The sequence below is a fragment of the Osmerus eperlanus genome, chromosome 27, assembly GCF_963692335.1.
Source record: "Osmerus eperlanus chromosome 27, fOsmEpe2.1, whole genome shotgun sequence".
In the NCBI taxonomy this organism is placed as follows: Eukaryota; Metazoa; Chordata; class Actinopteri; order Osmeriformes; family Osmeridae; genus Osmerus; species Osmerus eperlanus.
Window position 1 is genome coordinate 9,108,877 of NC_085044.1, and position 17,722 is coordinate 9,126,598.

The following is a 17,722-nucleotide window of genomic DNA, read 5'->3' on the forward strand; positions in this document are numbered from 1 at the left end:
TCTGGTTGCTGCTTTGATCGATTTTTTGTCATAAAAAATGCTTAGACAAAAAGAGCTGTCAAACTTCCGCAGCAAATCACCCCGATCTACGTTGGGTAAAGGATTGATCTGGGATTAGAACAGGAGCCCTCTTCGCCAAGTAACCTCCTACAACAACATACTGTAAAGGGCTCATCCGGGATTTGAACCCAGGACTTCTCGCACCCAAAGCGAGAATCATACCCCTAGACCAACGAGCCATGTTCTGGTTGCTGCTTTGATCGATTTGTTGTCGCAAAACATGCGTAGACAAAAAGAGTTCGAGAAACTTCTGCAGAAAATCACCCCTATCTACGTTTGGAAAAGGACTGATTTGGGAAAAGAACAGGAGCCCTCTTTGCCAGGTTACCTCTTTCTACAGCAATGGGCTGTAGAATAATGGGCTCGTCCGGGATTTGAACCCAGGACTTCTGGCACCCTATGCGAGAATCATACCCCTAGACCAACGAGCCATGTTGTAGTTGATGCTTCGATTGATCTATTTGTTGTCACAAAACATGCTTAGACAAAGGCTCCCTGCACCCTAAGCGAGAATCATACCCCTAGACCAACGAGCCATGTTCTGGTTGCTGCTTTGATCGATTTGTTGTCACAAAACATGCTTAGACATAAAGAGCTGGAGAAACTTCCGCAGCAAATCACCCCGATCGACCTTGGGTAAATGACAGATTTGGGAATAGAACAGCAGCCCTCTTTGCCAGGTTACCTCTTTCAACAGCATACTGTAATGGGCTCATCCGGGATTTGAATCCTAGACCTCTCGCACCCTAAGCTAGAATCATACCCCTAGACCAACGAGCCATGCTCCAGCTGCTGCTTCGATTGATCGATTTGTTGTCACAAAACATGCTTAGACAAAGGCTCCCTGCACCCTAAGCGAGAATCACACCACAAGACCAACGAGCCATGTTCTGGTTGCTGCTTTGATCGATTTTTTGTCGTAAAAAATGCTTAGACAAAAAGAGCTGTCAAACTTCCGCAGCAAATCACCCCGATCTACGTTGGGTAAAGGATTGATCTGGGATTAGAACAGGAGCCCTCTTCGCCAAGTAACCTCCTACAACAACATACTGTAAAGGGCTCATCCGGGATTTGAACCCAGGACTTCTCGCACCCAAAGCGAGAATCATACCCCTAGACCAACGAGCCATGTTCTGGTTGCTGCTTTGATCGATTTGTTGTCGCAAAACATGCGTAGACAAAAAGAGTTCGAGAAACTTCTGCAGAAAATCACCCCTATCTACGTTTGGAAAAGGACTGATTTGGGAAAAGAACAGGAGCCCTCTTTGCCAGGTTACCTCTTTCTACAGCAATGGGCTGTAGAATAATGGGCTCGTCCGGGATTTGAACCCAGGACTTCTGGCACCCTGTGCAAGAATCATACCCCTAGACCAACGAGCCATGTTGTAGTTGATGCTTCGATTGATCTATTTGTTGTCACAAAACATGCTTAGACAAAGGCTCCCTGCACCCTAAGCGAGAATCATACCCCTAGACCAACGAGCCATGTTCTGGTTGCTGCTTTGATCGATTTGTTGTCACAAAACATGCTTAGACATAAAGAGCTGGAGAAACTTCCGCAGCAAATCACCCCGATCGACCTTGGGTAAATGACAGATTTGGGAATAGAACAGCAGCCCTCTTTGCCAGGTTACCTCTTTCAACAGCATACTGTAATGGGCTCATCCGGGATTTGAATCCTAGACCTCTCGCACCCTAAGCTAGAATCATACCCCTAGACCAACGAGCCATGCTCCAGCTGCTGCTTCGATTGATCGATTTGTTGTCACAAAACATGCTTAGACAAAGGCTCCCTGCACCCTAAGCGAGAATCACACCACAAGACCAACGAGCCATGTTCTGGTTGCTGCTTTGATCGATTTTTTGTCGTAAAAAATGCTTAGACAAAAAGAGCTGTCAAACTTCCGCAGCAAATCACCCCGATCTACGTTGGGTAAAGGATTGATCTGGGATTAGAACAGGAGCCCTCTTCGCCAAGTAACCTCCTACAACAACATACTGTAAAGGGCTCATCCGGGATTTGAACCCAGGACTTCTCGCACCCAAAGCGAGAATCATACCCCTAGACCAACGAGCCATGTTCTGGTTGCTGCTTTGATCGATTTGTTGTCGCAAAACATGCGTAGACAAAAAGAGTTCGAGAAACTTCTGCAGAAAATCACCCCTATCTACGTTTGGAAAAGGACTGATTTGGGAAAAGAACAGGAGCCCTCTTTGCCAGGTTACCTCCTTCTACAGCAATGGGCTGTAGAATAATGGGCTCGTCCGGGATTTGAACCGCGGACCTCTCGCACCCTAAGCGAGAATCATACCCCTAGACCAACGAGCCATGTTCCAGTTGTGCTTCGATTGATCGATTTGTTGTCACAAAACATGCTTAAACAAAGGATCACTGCACCCTAAGCGAGAATCATACCACGAGACCAACGAGCCATGTTCTGGTTGCTGCTTCGATCGATTTGTTGTCGCAAAACATGCTTAGACATAAAGAGCTGGAGAAACTTCCGCAGCAAATCACACCGATCTACGTTGGGTAAAGGACTGATTTGGGAATAGAACAGGAGCCCTCTTTGACATGTTACCTCCTTCATCAGCATACTGTAATGGGCTCGTCAGGGATTTGAACCCGGGACCTCTCGCACCCTAAGCTAGAATCATACCCCTAGAACAACGAGCCACGTTCAAGTTGCTGATTCGATTGATCGATTTGTTGTCACAAAACATGCTTAGACAAAGGCGCCCTGCACCCTAAGCGAGAATCATACCACAAGACCAACGAGCCATGTTCTGGTTGCTGCATTGATCGATTTTTTGTCGCAAAACATGCTTAGACATAAAGAGCTGGAGAAACTTCTGCAGCAAATCACCCAGATCGACGTTGGGTAAAAGACAGATTTGGGAATAGAACAGGAGCCCTCTTCACTAAATAACCTCCTTCAACAACTTACTGTAAAGGGCTCGTCCGGGATTTGAACCCAGGACCTCTCGCACCCAAAGCGAGAATCATACCCCTAGACCAACGAGCCATGTTCTGGTTGCTGCTTTGATCGATTTGTTGTCCAAAGAATGTGTGGACGAAAAGAGCTGGAGTAACTTCTGCAGCAAATCACACTGATCTCCGTTGGGACTGATCTGAGATTAGAACAGGATCCCTCTTCGCCAAGTAACCTCCTTCAACAACATACTGTAAAGGGCTCGTTGCTGCTTCGATTGATCGATTTGTTGTCACAAAACATGCTTAGACAAAGGCTCCCTGCACCCTAAGCGAGAATCATACCACGAGACCAACGAGCCATGTTCTGGTTGCTGCTTTGATCGATTTGTTGTCACAAAACATGTTTAGACAAAGGCTCCTTGCACCCTAAGCGAGAATCATACCCCTAGACCAACGAGCCATGTTCTGGTTGTTGCTTTGATTGATTTGTTGTCACAAAGAATGAGTAGACAAAAAGAGCTGGAGAAACTTCCGCAGCAAATCACGCCGATCTACGTTGGGTAAAGGACTGATTTGGGAATAGAACAGGAGCCCTCTTTGACATGTTACCTCCTTCAACAGCATACTGTAATGGGCTCGTCCGGGATTTGAACCCAGGACCTCTCGCACCCAAAGCAAGAATCATACCCCCAGACCAACGAGCCATGTTCTGGTTGCTGCTTTGATCGATTTGTTGTCACAAAACATGCTTAGACCTAAAGAGCTGGAGAAACTTCCGCAGCAAATCATGCCGATCTACGTTGGGTAAAGGACTGATTTGGGAATAGAACAGGAGCCCTCTTTGCCTTGTTACCTCCTTCAACAGCATACTGTAATGGGCCCGTCCGGGATTTGAACACAGGACTTCTCTCACCCAAAGCAAGAATCATACCCCTAGACCAACGAGCCATGTTCTGGTTGCTGCTTTGATCGATTTGTTGTCACAAAGAATGCGTAGACAAAAAGAGTTCGAGAAACTACTGCAGAAAATCACCCCGATCTACGTTTGGAAAAGGACTGATTTGGGAATCGAACAGGAGCCCTCTTTGCCAGGTTACCTCCTTCTACAGCAATGGGCTGTAGAAGTAATGGGCTCGTCCGGGATTTGAACCCGGGACCTCTCGCACCCTAAGCGAGAATCATACCCCTAGACCAACGAGCCATGTTCCAGTTGCTGATTCGATTGATCGATTTGTTGTCACAAAACATGCTTAGACAAAGGCTCCCTGCACCCTAAGCGAGAATCACACCACAAGACCAACGAGCCATGTTCTGGTTGCTGCTTTGATCGATTTATTGTCGTAAAAAATGCTTAGACAAAAAGAGCTGTCAAACTTCCGCAGCAAATCACCCCGATCTACGTTGGGTAAAGGATTGATCTGGGATTAGAACAGGAGCCCTCTTCGCCAAGTAACCTCTTACAACAACATACTGTAAAGGGCTCATCCGGGATTTGAACCCAGGACTTCTCGCACCCAAAGCGAGAATCATACCCCTAGACCAACGAGCCATGTTCTGGTTGCTGCTTTGATTGATTTGTTGTCACAAAGAACGAGTAGACAAAAAGAGCTGGAGAAACTTCTGCAGCAAATCACCCCGATATACGTTGGGTAAAGGACTGATTTGGGAATAGAACAGGAGCCCTCTTTGCCATGTTACCTAATTCAACAGCATACTGTAATGGGCTCATCCGGGATTTGAACCCAGGACCTCTCGCACCCTAATCTAGAATCATACCCCTAGACCAACGAGCCATGTTCTGGTTGCTGATTCGATTGATCGATTTGTTGTCACAAAACATGCTTAGACAAAGGCTCCCTGCACCCTAAGCGAGAATCATACCCCTAGACCAACGAGCCACGTTCTAGTTGCTGATTCGATTGATCGATTTGTTGTCACAAAACATGCTTAGACAAAGGCTCCCTGCACCCTAAGCGAGAATCATACCCCTAGACCAACGAGCCACGTTCTAGTTGCTGATTCGATTGATCGATTTGTTGTCACAAAACATGCTTAGACAAAGGCTCCCTGCACCCTAAGCGAGAATCATACCACAAGACCAACGAGCCATGTTCTGGTTGCTGCTTTGATCGATTTGTTGTCACGAAACATGCGTAGACAAAAAGAGTTCGAGAAACTTCTGCAGAAAATCACCTTGATCTACGTTTGGAAAAGGACTGATTTGGGAATAGAACAGGAGCCCTCTTTGCCAGGTTACCTAATTCAACAGCATACTGTAATGGGCTCATCCGGGATTTGAACCCAGGACCTCTCGCACCCTAATCTAGAATCATACCCCTAGACCAACGAGCCATGCTCCAGCTGTTGCTTCGATTGATCGATTTGTTGTCACAAAACATGCGTAGACAAAAAGAGTTCGAGAAACTTCTGCAGAAAATCACCCCGATCTACGTTTGGAAAAGGACTGATTTGGGAATAGAACAGGAGCCCTCTTTGCCAGGTTACCTCCTTCTACAGCAATGGGCTGTAGAAGTAATGGGCTCGTCCGGGATTTGAACCCGGGACCTCTCGCACCCTAAGCGAGAATCATACCCCTAGACCAACGAGCCATGTTCCAGTTGTGCTTCGATTGATCGATTTGTTGTCACAAAACATGCTTAGACAAAGGCGCCCTGCACCCTAAGCGAGAATCATACCACAAGACCAACGAGCCATGTTCTGGTTGCTGCATTGATCGATTTTTTGTCGCAAAACACGCAAATTCAAAAAGAGCTGGAGAAACTTCTGCAGCAAATCACCCATATCGACGTTGGGTAAAAGACAGATTTGGGAATAGAACAGGAGCCCTCTTCACTAAATAACCTCCTTCAACAACTTACTGTAAAGGGCTCGTCCCGGATTTGAACCCGGGACCTCTCGCACCCAAAGCGAGAATCATACCCCTAGACCAACGAGCCATGTTCTGGTTGCTGCTTTGATCGATTTGTTGTCACAAAACATGCTTAGACATAAAGAGCTGGAGAAACTTCCGCAGCAAATCACCCCGATCGACCTTGGGTAAATGACAGATTTGGGAATAGAACAGCAGCCCTCTTTGCCAGGTTACCTCTTTCAACAGCATACTGTAATGGGCTCGTCCGGGATTTGAATCCTAGACCTCTCGCAACCTAAGCTAGAATCATACCCCTAGACCAACGAGCCATGCTCCAGCTGCTGCTTCGATTGATAGATTTGTTGTCACAAAACATGCTTAGACAAAGGCTCCCTGCACCCTAAGCGAGAATCACACCACAAGACCAACGAGCCATGTTCTGGTTGCTGCTTTGATCGATTTTTTGTCGTAAAAAATGCTTAGACAAAAAGAGCTGTGAAACTTCCGCAGCAAATCACCCCGATCTACGTTGGGTAAAGGATTGATCTGGGATTAGAACAGGAGCCCTCTTCGCCAAGTAACCTCCTACAACAACATACTGTAAAGGGCTCATCCGGGATTTGAACCCAGGACTTCTCGTACCCAAAGCGAGAATCATACCCCTAGACCAACGAGCCATGTTCCGGTTGCTGCTTTGATTGATTTGTTGTCACAAAGAATGAGTAGACAAAAAGAGCTGGAGAAACTTCTGCAGCAAATCACCCCGATATACGTTGGGTAAAGGACTGATTTGGGAATAGAACAGGAGCCCTCTTTGCCATGTTACCTCCTTCAACAGCATACTGTAATGGGCTCGTCCAGGATTTGAACCCAGGACTTCTGGCACCAAAAGCGAGAATCATACCCCTAGACCAACGAGCCATGTTCCGGTTGCTGCTTTGATCGATTTGTTGTCACAAAACATGCTTAGACATAAAGAGCTGGAAAAACTTCCGCAGCAAATCACCCCGATCGACCTTGGGTAAATGACAGATTTGGGAATAGAACAGTAGCCCTCTTCACTAAATAACCTCCTTCAACAACTTACTGTAAAGGGCTCGTCTGGGATTTGAACCCAGGACCTCTCGCACCCAAAGCGAGAATCATACCCCTAGACCAACGAGCCATGTCCTGGTTGCTGCTTTGAGCGATTTGTTGTCAAAAAGAATGCGTAGACAAAAAGAGCTGGAGAAGCTTCTGCAGCAAATCACCCCGATATACGTTGGGTAAAGGACTGATTTGGGAATAGAACAGGAGCCCTCTTTGCCTTGTTACCTCCTTCAACAGCATACTGTAATGGGCTCGTCCAGGATTTGAACCCAGGACTTCTGGCACCCTATGCGAGAATCATACCCCTAGACCAACGAGCCATGTTGTAGTTGCTGCTTCGATTGATCTATTTGTTGTCACAAAACATGCTTAGACAAAGGCTCCCTGCACCCTAAGCGAGAATCATACCACGAAACCAATGAGCCATGTTCTGGTTGCTGCTTTGATCGATTTGTTGTCACAAAACATGCGTAGACAAAAAGAGTTCGAGAAACTTCTGCAGAAAATCACCTTGATCTACGTTTGGAAAAGGACTGATTTGGGAATAGAACAGGAGCCCTCTTTGCCAGGTTACCTCCTTCAACAGCATACTGTAATGGGCTCATCCTGGATTTGAACACGGGACCTCTTGCACCCTAAGCTAGAATCATACCCCTAGACCAACGAGTCATGCTCCAGCTGCTGCTTCGATTGATCGATTTGTTGTCACAAAACATGCTTAGACAAAGGCGCCCTGCACCCTAAGCGAGAATCATACCACAAGACCAACGAGCCATGTTCTGGTTGCTGCATTGATCGATTTTTTGTCGCAAAACACGCAAATTCAAAAAGAGCTGGAGAAACTTCCGAAGCAAATCACCCCGATCGACCTTGGGTAAATGACAGATTTGGGAATAGAACAGTAGCCCTCTTTGCCTTGTTACCTCCTTCAACAGCATACTGTAATGGGCTCTTCTGGGATTTGAACCCAGGACCTCTCGCACCCAAAGCGAGAATCATACCCCTAGACCAACGAGCCATGTCCTGGTTGCTGCTTTGAGCGATTTGTTGTCAAAAAGAATGCGTAGACAAAAAGAGCTGGAGAAGCTTCTGCAGCAAATCACCCCGATATACGTTGGGTAAAGGACTGATTTGGGAATAGAACAGGAGCCCTCTTTGCCTTGTTACCTCCTTCAACAGCATACTGTAATGGGCTCGTCCAGGATTTGAACCCAGGACTTCTGGCACCCTATGCGAGAATCATACCCCTAGACCAACGAGCCATGTTGTAGTTGTGCTTCGATTGATCGATTTGTTGTCACAAAACATGCTTAGACAAAGGCGCCCTGCACCCTAAACGAGAATCATACCACAAGACCAACGAGCCATGTTCTGGTTGCTGCATTGATCGATTTTTTGTCGCAAAACACGCATATTCAAAAAGAGCTGGAGAAACTTCTGCAGCAAATCACCCATATCGACGTTGGGTAAAAGACAGATTTGGGAATAGAACAGGAGCCCTCTTCACTAAATAACCTCCTTCAACAACTTACTGTAAAGGGCTCGTCTGGGATTTGAACCCGGGACCTCTCGCACCCAAAGCGAGAATCATACCCCTAGACCAACGAGCCATGTTCTGGTTGCTGCTTTGATCGATTTGTTGTCACAAAACATGCTTAGACATAAAGAGCTGGAGAAACTTCCGCAGCAAATCACCCCGATCGACCTTGGGTAAATGACAGATTTGGGAATAGAACAGCAGCCCTCTTTGCCAGGTTACCTCTTTCAACAGCATACTGTAATGGGCTCGTCCGGGATTTGAATCCTAGACCTCTCGCACCCTAAGCTAGAATCATACCCCTAGACCAACGAGCCATGCTCCAGCTGCTGCTTCGATTGATCGATTTGTTGTCACAAAACATGCTTAGACAAAGGCTCCCTGCACCCTAAGCGAGAATCACACCACAAGACCAACGAGCCATGTTCTGGTTGCTGCTTTGATCGATTTTTTGTCGTAAAAAATGCTTAGACAAAAACAGCTGTGAAACTTCCGCAGCAAATCACCCCGATCTACGTTGGGTAAAGGATTGATCTGGGATTAGAACAGGAGCCCTCTTCGCCAAGTAACCTCCTACAACAACATACTGTAAAGGGCTCATCCGGGATTTGAACCCAGGACTTCTCGCACCCAAAGCGAGAATCATACCCCTAGACCAACGAGCCATGTTCCGGTTGCTGCTTTGATTGATTTGTTGTCACAAAGAATGAGTAGACAAAAAGAGCTGGAGAAACTTCTGCAGCAAATCACCCCGATATACGTTGGGTAAAGGACTGATTTGGGAATAGAACAGGAGCCCTCTTTGCCATGTTACCTCCTTCAACAGCATACTGTAATGGGCTCGTCCAGGATTTGAACCCAGGACTTCTGGCACCAAAAGCGAGAATCATACCCCTAGACCAACGAGCCATGTTCCGGTTGCTGCATTGATCGATTTGTTGTCACAAAACATGCTTAGACATAAAGAGCTGGAAAAACTTCCGCAGCAAATCACCCCGATCGACCTTGGGTAAATGACAGATTTGGGAATAGAACAGTAGCCCTCTTCACTAAATAACCTCCTTCAACAACTTACTGTAAAGGGCTCGTCTGGGATTTGAACCCAGGACCTCTCGCACCCAAAGCGAGAATCATACCCCTAGACCAACGAGCCATGTCCTGGTTGCTGCTTTGAGCGATTTGTTGTCAAAAAGAATGCGTAGACAAAAAGAGCTGGAGAAGCTTCTGCAGCAAATCACCCCGATATACGTTGGGTAAAGGACTGATTTGGGAATAGAACAGGAGCCCTCTTTGCCTTGTTACCTCCTTCAACAGCATACTGTAATGGGCTCGTCCAGGATTTGAACCCAGGACTTCTGGCACCCTATGCGAGAATCATACCCCTAGACCAACGAGCCATGTTGTAGTTGCTGCTTCGATTGATCTATTTGTTGTCACAAAACATGCTTAGACAAAGGCTCCCTGCACCCTAAGCGAGAATCATACCACGAAACCAATGAGCCATGTTCTGGTTGCTGCTTTGATCGATTTGTTGTCACAAAACATGCGTAGACAAAAAGAGTTCGAGAAACTTCTGCAGAAAATCACCTTGATCTACGTTTGGAAAAGGACTGATTTGGGAATAGAACAGGAGCCCTCTTTGCCAGGTTACCTCCTTCAACAGCATACTGTAATGGGCTCATCCTGGATTTGAACACGGGACCTCTTGCACCCTAAGCTAGAATCATACCCCTAGACCAACGAGTCATGCTCCAGCTGCTGCTTCGATTGATCGATTTGTTGTCACAAAACATGCTTAGACAAAGGCGCCCTGCACCCTAAGCGAGAATCATACCACAAGACCAACGAGCCATGTTCTGGTTGCTGCATTGATCGATTTTTTGTCGCAAAACACGCAAATTCAAAAAGAGCTGGAGAAACTTCCGAAGCAAATCACCCCGATCGACCTTGGGTAAATGACAGATTTGGGAATAGAACAGTAGCCCTCTTTGCCTTGTTACCTCCTTCAACAGCATACTGTAATGGGCTCTTCTGGGATTTGAACCCAGGACCTCTCGCACCCAAAGCGAGAATCATACCCCTAGACCAACGAGCCATGTCCTGGTTGCTGCTTTGAGCGATTTGTTGTCAAAAAGAATGCGTAGACAAAAAGAGCTGGAGAAGCTTCTGCAGCAAATCACCCCGATATACGTTGGGTAAAGGACTGATTTGGGAATAGAACAGGAGCCCTCTTTGCCTTGTTACCTCCTTCAACAGCATACTGTAATGGGCTCGTCCAGGATTTGAACCCAGGACTTCTGGCACCCTATGCGAGAATCATACCCCTAGACCAACGAGCCATGTTGTAGTTGTGCTTCGATTGATCGATTTGTTGTCACAAAACATGCTTAGACAAAGGCGCCCTGCACCCTAAACGAGAATCATACCACAAGACCAACGAGCCATGTTCTGGTTGCTGCATTGATCGATTTTTTGTCGCAAAACACGCATATTCAAAAAGAGCTGGAGAAACTTCTGCAGCAAATCACCCATATCGACGTTGGGTAAAAGACAGATTTGGGAATAGAACAGGAGCCCTCTTCACTAAATAACCTCCTTCAACAACTTACTGTAAAGGGCTCGTCTGGGATTTGAACCCGGGACCTCTCGCACCCAAAGCGAGAATCATACCCCTAGACCAACGAGCCATGTTCTGGTTGCTGCTTTGATCGATTTGTTGTCACAAAACATGCTTAGACATAAAGAGCTGGAGAAACTTCCGCAGCAAATCACCCCGATCGACCTTGGGTAAATGACAGATTTGGGAATAGAACAGCAGCCCTCTTTGCCAGGTTACCTCTTTCAACAGCATACTGTAATGGGCTCGTCCGGGATTTGAATCCTAGACCTCTCGCACCCTAAGCTAGAATCATACCCCTAGACCAACGAGCCATGCTCCAGCTGCTGCTTCGATTGATCGATTTGTTGTCACAAAACATGCTTAGACAAAGGCTCCCTGCACCCTAAGCGAGAATCACACCACAAGACCAACGAGCCATGTTCTGGTTGCTGCTTTGATCGATTTTTTGTCGTAAAAAATGCTTAGACAAAAACAGCTGTGAAACTTCCGCAGCAAATCACCCCGATCTACGTTGGGTAAAGGATTGATCTGGGATTAGAACAGGAGCCCTCTTCGCCAAGTAACCTCCTACAACAACATACTGTAAAGGGCTCATCCGGGATTTGAACCCAGGACTTCTCGCACCCAAAGCGAGAATCATACCCCTAGACCAACGAGCCATGTTCCGGTTGCTGCTTTGATTGATTTGTTGTCACAAAGAATGAGTAGACAAAAAGAGCTGGAGAAACTTCTGCAGCAAATCACCCCGATATACGTTGGGTAAAGGACTGATTTGGGAATAGAACAGGAGCCCTCTTTGCCATGTTACCTCCTTCAACAGCATACTGTAATGGGCTCGTCCAGGATTTGAACCCAGGACTTCTGGCACCAAAAGCGAGAATCATACCCCTAGACCAACGAGCCATGTTCCGGTTGCTGCATTGATCGATTTGTTGTCACAAAACATGCTTAGACATAAAGAGCTGGAAAAACTTCCGCAGCAAATCACCCCGATCGACCTTGGGTAAATGACAGATTTGGGAATAGAACAGTAGCCCTCTTCACTAAATAACCTCCTTCAACAACTTACTGTAAAGGGCTCGTCTGGGATTTGAACCCAGGACCTCTCGCACCCAAAGCGAGAATCATACCCCTAGACCAACGAGCCATGTCCTGGTTGCTGCTTTGAGCGATTTGTTGTCAAAAAGAATGCGTAGACAAAAAGAGCTGGAGAAGCTTCTGCAGCAAATCACCCCGATATACGTTGGGTAAAGGACTGATTTGGGAATAGAACAGGAGCCCTCTTTGCCTTGTTACCTCCTTCAACAGCATACTGTAATGGGCTCGTCCAGGATTTGAACCCAGGACTTCTGGCACCCTATGCGAGAATCATACCCCTAGACCAACGAGCCATGTTGTAGTTGCTGCTTCGATTGATCTATTTGTTGTCACAAAACATGCTTAGACAAAGGCTCCCTGCACCCTAAGCAAGAATCATACCACGAAACCAATGAGCCATGTTCTGGTTGCTGCTTTGATCGATTTGTTGTCACAAAACATGCGTAGACAAAAAGAGTTCGAGAAACTTCTGCAGAAAATCACCTTGATCTACGTTTGGAAAAGGACTGATTTGGGAATAGAACAGGAGCCCTCTTTGCCAGGTTACCTCCTTCAACAGCATACTGTAATGGGCTCATCCTGGATTTGAACACGGGACCTCTTGCACCCTAAGCTAGAATCATACCCCTAGACCAACGAGTCATGCTCCAGCTGCTGCTTCGATTGATCGATTTGTTGTCACAAAACATGCTTAGACAAAGGCGCCCTGCACCCTAAGCGAGAATCATACCACAAGACCAACGAGCCATGTTCTGGTTGCTGCATTGATCGATTTTTTGTCGCAAAACACGCAAATTCAAAAAGAGCTGGAGAAACTTCCGAAGCAAATCACCCCGATCGACCTTGGGTAAATGACAGATTTGGGAATAGAACAGTAGCCCTCTTTGCCTTGTTACCTCCTTCAACAGCATACTGTAATGGGCTCTTCTGGGATTTGAACCCAGGACCTCTCGCACCCAAAGCGAGAATCATACCCCTAGACCAACGAGCCATGTCCTGGTTGCTGCTTTGAGCGATTTGTTGTCAAAAAGAATGCGTAGACAAAAAGAGCTGGAGAAGCTTCTGCAGCAAATCACCCCGATATACGTTGGGTAAAGGACTGATTTGGGAATAGAACAGGAGCCCTCTTTGCCTTGTTACCTCCTTCAACAGCATACTGTAATGGGCTCGTCCAGGATTTGAACCCAGGACTTCTGGCACCCTATGCGAGAATCATACCCCTAGACCAACGAGCCATGTTGTAGTTGTGCTTCGATTGATCGATTTGTTGTCACAAAACATGCTTAGACAAAGGCGCCCTGCACCCTAAGCGAGAATCATACCACAAGACCAACGAGCCATGTTCTGGTTGCTGCATTGATCGATTTTTTGTCGCAAAACACGCATATTCAAAAAGAGCTGGAGAAACTTCTGCAGCAAATCACCCAGATCGACGTTGGGTAAAAGACAGATTTGGGAATAGAACAGGAGCCCTCTTCACTAAATAACCTCCTTCAACAACTTACTGTAATGGGCTCATCCTGGATTTGAACACGGGACCTCTCGCACCCTAAGCTAGAATCATACCCCTAGACCAACGAGCCATGTTCCAGCTGCTGCTTAGATTGATCGATTTGTTGTCACAAAACATGCTTAGACAAAGGCGCCCTGCACCCTAAGCGAGAATCATACCACAAGACCAACGAGCCATGTTCTGGTTGCTGCATTGATCGATTTTTTGTCACAAAACATGCTTAGACATAAAGAGCTGGAGAAACTTCTGCAGCAAATCACCCAGATCGACGTTGGGTAAAAGACAGATTTGGGAATAGAACAGGAGCCCTCTTCACTAAATAACCTCCTTCAACAACTTACTGTAAAGGGCTCGTCCGGGATTTGAACCCAGGACCTCTCGCACCCAAAGCGAGAATCATACCCCTAGACCAACGAGCCATGTTCTGGTTGCTGCTTTGATCGATTTGTTGTCCAAAGAATGTGTGGACGAAAAGAGCTGGAGTAACTTCTGCAGCAAATCACACTGATCTCCGTTGGGACTGATCTGAGATTAGAACAGGATCCCTCTTCGCCAAGTAACCTCCTTCAACAACATACTGTAAAGGGCTCGTTGCTGCTTCGATTGATCGATTTGTTGTCACAAAACATGCTTAGACAAAGGCTCCCTGCACCCTAAGCGAGAATCATACCACGAGACCAACGAGCCATGTTCTGGTTGCTGCTTTGATCGATTTGTTGTCACAAAACATGTTTAGACAAAGGCTCCTTGCACCCTAAGCGAGAATCATACCCCTAGACCAACGAGCCATGTTCTGGTTGTTGCTTTGATTGATTTGTTGTCACAAAGAATGAGTAGACAAAAAGAGCTGGAGAAACTTCCGCAGCAAATCACGCCGATCTACGTTGGGTAAAGGACTGATTTGGGAATAGAACAGGAGCCCTCTTTGACATGTTACCTCCTTCAACAGCATACTGTAATGGGCTCGTCCGGGATTTGAACCCAGGACCTCTCGCACCCAAAGCAAGAATCATACCCCCAGACCAACGAGCCATGTTCTGGTTGCTGCTTTGATCGATTTGTTGTCACAAAACATGCTTAGACCTAAAGAGCTGGAGAAACTTCCGCAGCAAATCATGCCGATCTACGTTGGGTAAAGGACTGATTTGGGAATAGAACAGGAGCCCTCTTTGCCTTGTTACCTCCTTCAACAGCATACTGTAATGGGCCCGTCCGGGATTTGAACACAGGACTTCTCTCACCCAAAGCAAGAATCATACCCCTAGACCAACGAGCCATGTTCTGGTTGCTGCTTTGATCGATTTGTTGTCACAAAGAATGCGTAGACAAAAAGAGTTCGAGAAACTTCTGCAGAAAATCACCCCGATCTACGTTTGGAAAAGGACTGATTTGGGAATCGAACAGGAGCCCTCTTTGCCAGGTTACCTCCTTCTACAGCAATGGGCTGTAGAAGTAATGGGCTCGTCCAGGATTTGAACCCGGGACCTCTCGCACCCTAAGCGAGAATCATACCCCTAGACCAACGAGCCATGTTCCAGTTGCTGATTCGATTGATCGATTTGTTGTCACAAAACATGCTTAGACAAAGGCTCCCTGCACCCTAAGCGAGAATCACACCACAAGACCAACGAGCCATGTTCTGGTTGCTGCTTTGATCGATTTTTTGTCGTAAAAAATGCTTAGACAAAAAGAGCTGTCAAACTTCCGCAGCAAATCACCCCGATCTACGTTGGGTAAAGGATTGATCTGGGATTAGAACAGGAGCCCTCTTCGCCAAGTAACCTCTTACAACAACATACTGTAAAGGGCTCATCCGGGATTTGAACCCAGGACTTCTCGCACCCAAAGCGAGAATCATACCCCTAGACCAACGAGCCATGTTCTGGTTGCTGCTTTGATTGATTTGTTGTCACAAAGAACGAGTAGACAAAAAGAGCTGGAGAAACTTCTGCAGCAAATCACCCCGATATACGTTGGGTAAAGGACTGATTTGGGAATAGAACAGGAGCCCTCTTTGCCATGTTACCTAATTCAACAGCATACTGTAATGGGCTCATCCGGGATTTGAACCCAGGACCTCTCGCACCCTAATCTAGAATCATACCCCTAGACCAACGAGCCATGTTCTGGTTGCTGATTCGATTGATCGATTTGTTGTCACAAAACATGCTTAGACAAAGGCTCCCTGCACCCTAAGCGAGAATCATACCACAAGACCAACGAGCCATGTTCTGGTTGCTGCATTGATCGATTTTTTGTCGCAAAACACGCAAATTCAAAAAGAGCTGGAGAAACTTCCGAAGCAAATCACCCCGATCGACCTTGGGTAAATGACAGATTTGGGAATAGAACAGTAGCCCTCTTTGCCTTGTTACCTCCTTCAACAGCATACTGTAATGGGCTCTTCTGGGATTTGAACCCAGGACCTCTCGCACCCAAAGCGAGAATCATACCCCTAGACCAACGAGCCATGTCCTGGTTGCTGCTTTGAGCGATTTGTTGTCAAAAAGAATGCGTAGACAAAAAGAGCTGGAGAAGCTTCTGCAGCAAATCACCCCGATATACGTTGGGTAAAGGACTGATTTGGGAATAGAACAGGAGCCCTCTTTGCCTTGTTACCTCCTTCAACAGCATACTGTAATGGGCTCGTCCAGGATTTGAACCCAGGACTTCTGGCACCCTATGCGAGAATCATACCCCTAGACCAACGAGCCATGTTGTAGTTGTGCTTCGATTGATCGATTTGTTGTCACAAAACATGCTTAGACAAAGGCGCCCTGCACCCTAAGCGAGAATCATACCACAAGACCAACGAGCCATGTTCTGGTTGCTGCATTGATCGATTTTTTGTCGCAAAACACGCATATTCAAAAAGAGCTGGAGAAACTTCTGCAGCAAATCACCCAGATCGACGTTGGGTAAAAGACAGATTTGGGAATAGAACAGGAGCCCTCTTCACTAAATAACCTCCTTCAACAACTTACTGTAATGGGCTCATCCTGGATTTGAACACGGGACCTCTCGCACCCTAAGCTAGAATCATACCCCTAGACCAACGAGCCATGTTCCAGCTGCTGCTTAGATTGATCGATTTGTTGTCACAAAACATGCTTAGACAAAGGCGCCCTGCACCCTAAGCGAGAATCATACCACAAGACCAACGAGCCATGTTCTGGTTGCTGCATTGATCGATTTTTTGTCACAAAACATGCTTAGACATAAAGAGCTGGAGAAACTTCTGCAGCAAATCACCCAGATCGACGTTGGGTAAAAGACAGATTTGGGAATAGAACAGGAGCCCTCTTCACTAAATAACCTCCTTCAACAACTTACTGTAAAGGGCTCGTCCGGGATTTGAACCCAGGACCTCTCGCACCCAAAGCGAGAATCATACCCCTAGACCAACGAGCCATGTTCTGGTTGCTGCTTTGATCGATTTGTTGTCCAAAGAATGTGTGGACGAAAAGAGCTGGAGTAACTTCTGCAGCAAATCACACTGATCTCCGTTGGGACTGATCTGAGATTAGAACAGGATCCCTCTTCGCCAAGTAACCTCCTTCAACAACATACTGTAAAGGGCTCGTTGCTGCTTCGATTGATCGATTTGTTGTCACAAAACATGCTTAGACAAAGGCTCCCTGCACCCTAAGCGAGAATCATACCACGAGACCAACGAGCCATGTTCTGGTTGCTGCTTTGATCGATTTGTTGTCACAAAACATGTTTAGACAAAGGCTCCTTGCACCCTAAGCGAGAATCATACCCCTAGACCAACGAGCCATGTTCTGGTTGTTGCTTTGATTGATTTGTTGTCACAAAGAATGAGTAGACAAAAAGAGCTGGAGAAACTTCCGCAGCAAATCACGCCGATCTACGTTGGGTAAAGGACTGATTTGGGAATAGAACAGGAGCCCTCTTTGACATGTTACCTCCTTCAACAGCATACTGTAATGGGCTCGTCCGGGATTTGAACCCAGGACCTCTCGCACCCAAAGCAA

At 46.6% G+C, this 17,722-nt stretch overlaps 10 non-coding genes across 10 annotated transcripts; all 10 read right to left on the reverse strand.

Moving 5' to 3' along the window:
• Positions 1-3,014: 3,014 nt before the first annotated feature.
• On the reverse strand, positions 3,015-3,086 carry trnap-ugg (transfer RNA proline (anticodon UGG)). Its single transcript has one exon. It is a non-coding gene; the product is annotated as a tRNA-Pro (tRNA).
• A 1,038-nt stretch (positions 3,087-4,124) lies between these two features.
• trnap-agg (transfer RNA proline (anticodon AGG)) lies at positions 4,125-4,196 on the reverse strand. Its single transcript has one exon. It is a non-coding gene; the product is annotated as a tRNA-Pro (tRNA).
• Positions 4,197-5,532: 1,336 nt separating this feature from the next.
• trnap-agg (transfer RNA proline (anticodon AGG)) lies at positions 5,533-5,604 on the reverse strand. Its single transcript has one exon. It is a non-coding gene; the product is annotated as a tRNA-Pro (tRNA).
• Positions 5,605-6,960: 1,356 nt separating this feature from the next.
• Positions 6,961-7,032, reverse strand: trnap-ugg (transfer RNA proline (anticodon UGG)). Its single transcript has one exon. It is a non-coding gene; the product is annotated as a tRNA-Pro (tRNA).
• A 1,462-nt stretch (positions 7,033-8,494) lies between these two features.
• On the reverse strand, positions 8,495-8,566 carry trnap-ugg (transfer RNA proline (anticodon UGG)). The gene has a single exon. It is a non-coding gene; the product is annotated as a tRNA-Pro (tRNA).
• Positions 8,567-9,574: 1,008 nt separating this feature from the next.
• Positions 9,575-9,646, reverse strand: trnap-ugg (transfer RNA proline (anticodon UGG)). Its single transcript has one exon. It is a non-coding gene; the product is annotated as a tRNA-Pro (tRNA).
• Positions 9,647-11,108: 1,462 nt separating this feature from the next.
• Positions 11,109-11,180, reverse strand: trnap-ugg (transfer RNA proline (anticodon UGG)). The gene has a single exon. It is a non-coding gene; the product is annotated as a tRNA-Pro (tRNA).
• A 1,008-nt stretch (positions 11,181-12,188) lies between these two features.
• On the reverse strand, positions 12,189-12,260 carry trnap-ugg (transfer RNA proline (anticodon UGG)). Its single transcript has one exon. It is a non-coding gene; the product is annotated as a tRNA-Pro (tRNA).
• Positions 12,261-14,071: 1,811 nt separating this feature from the next.
• On the reverse strand, positions 14,072-14,143 carry trnap-ugg (transfer RNA proline (anticodon UGG)). Its single transcript has one exon. It is a non-coding gene; the product is annotated as a tRNA-Pro (tRNA).
• A 2,920-nt stretch (positions 14,144-17,063) lies between these two features.
• trnap-ugg (transfer RNA proline (anticodon UGG)) lies at positions 17,064-17,135 on the reverse strand. The gene has a single exon. It is a non-coding gene; the product is annotated as a tRNA-Pro (tRNA).
• Positions 17,136-17,722: the final 587 nt, after the last annotated feature.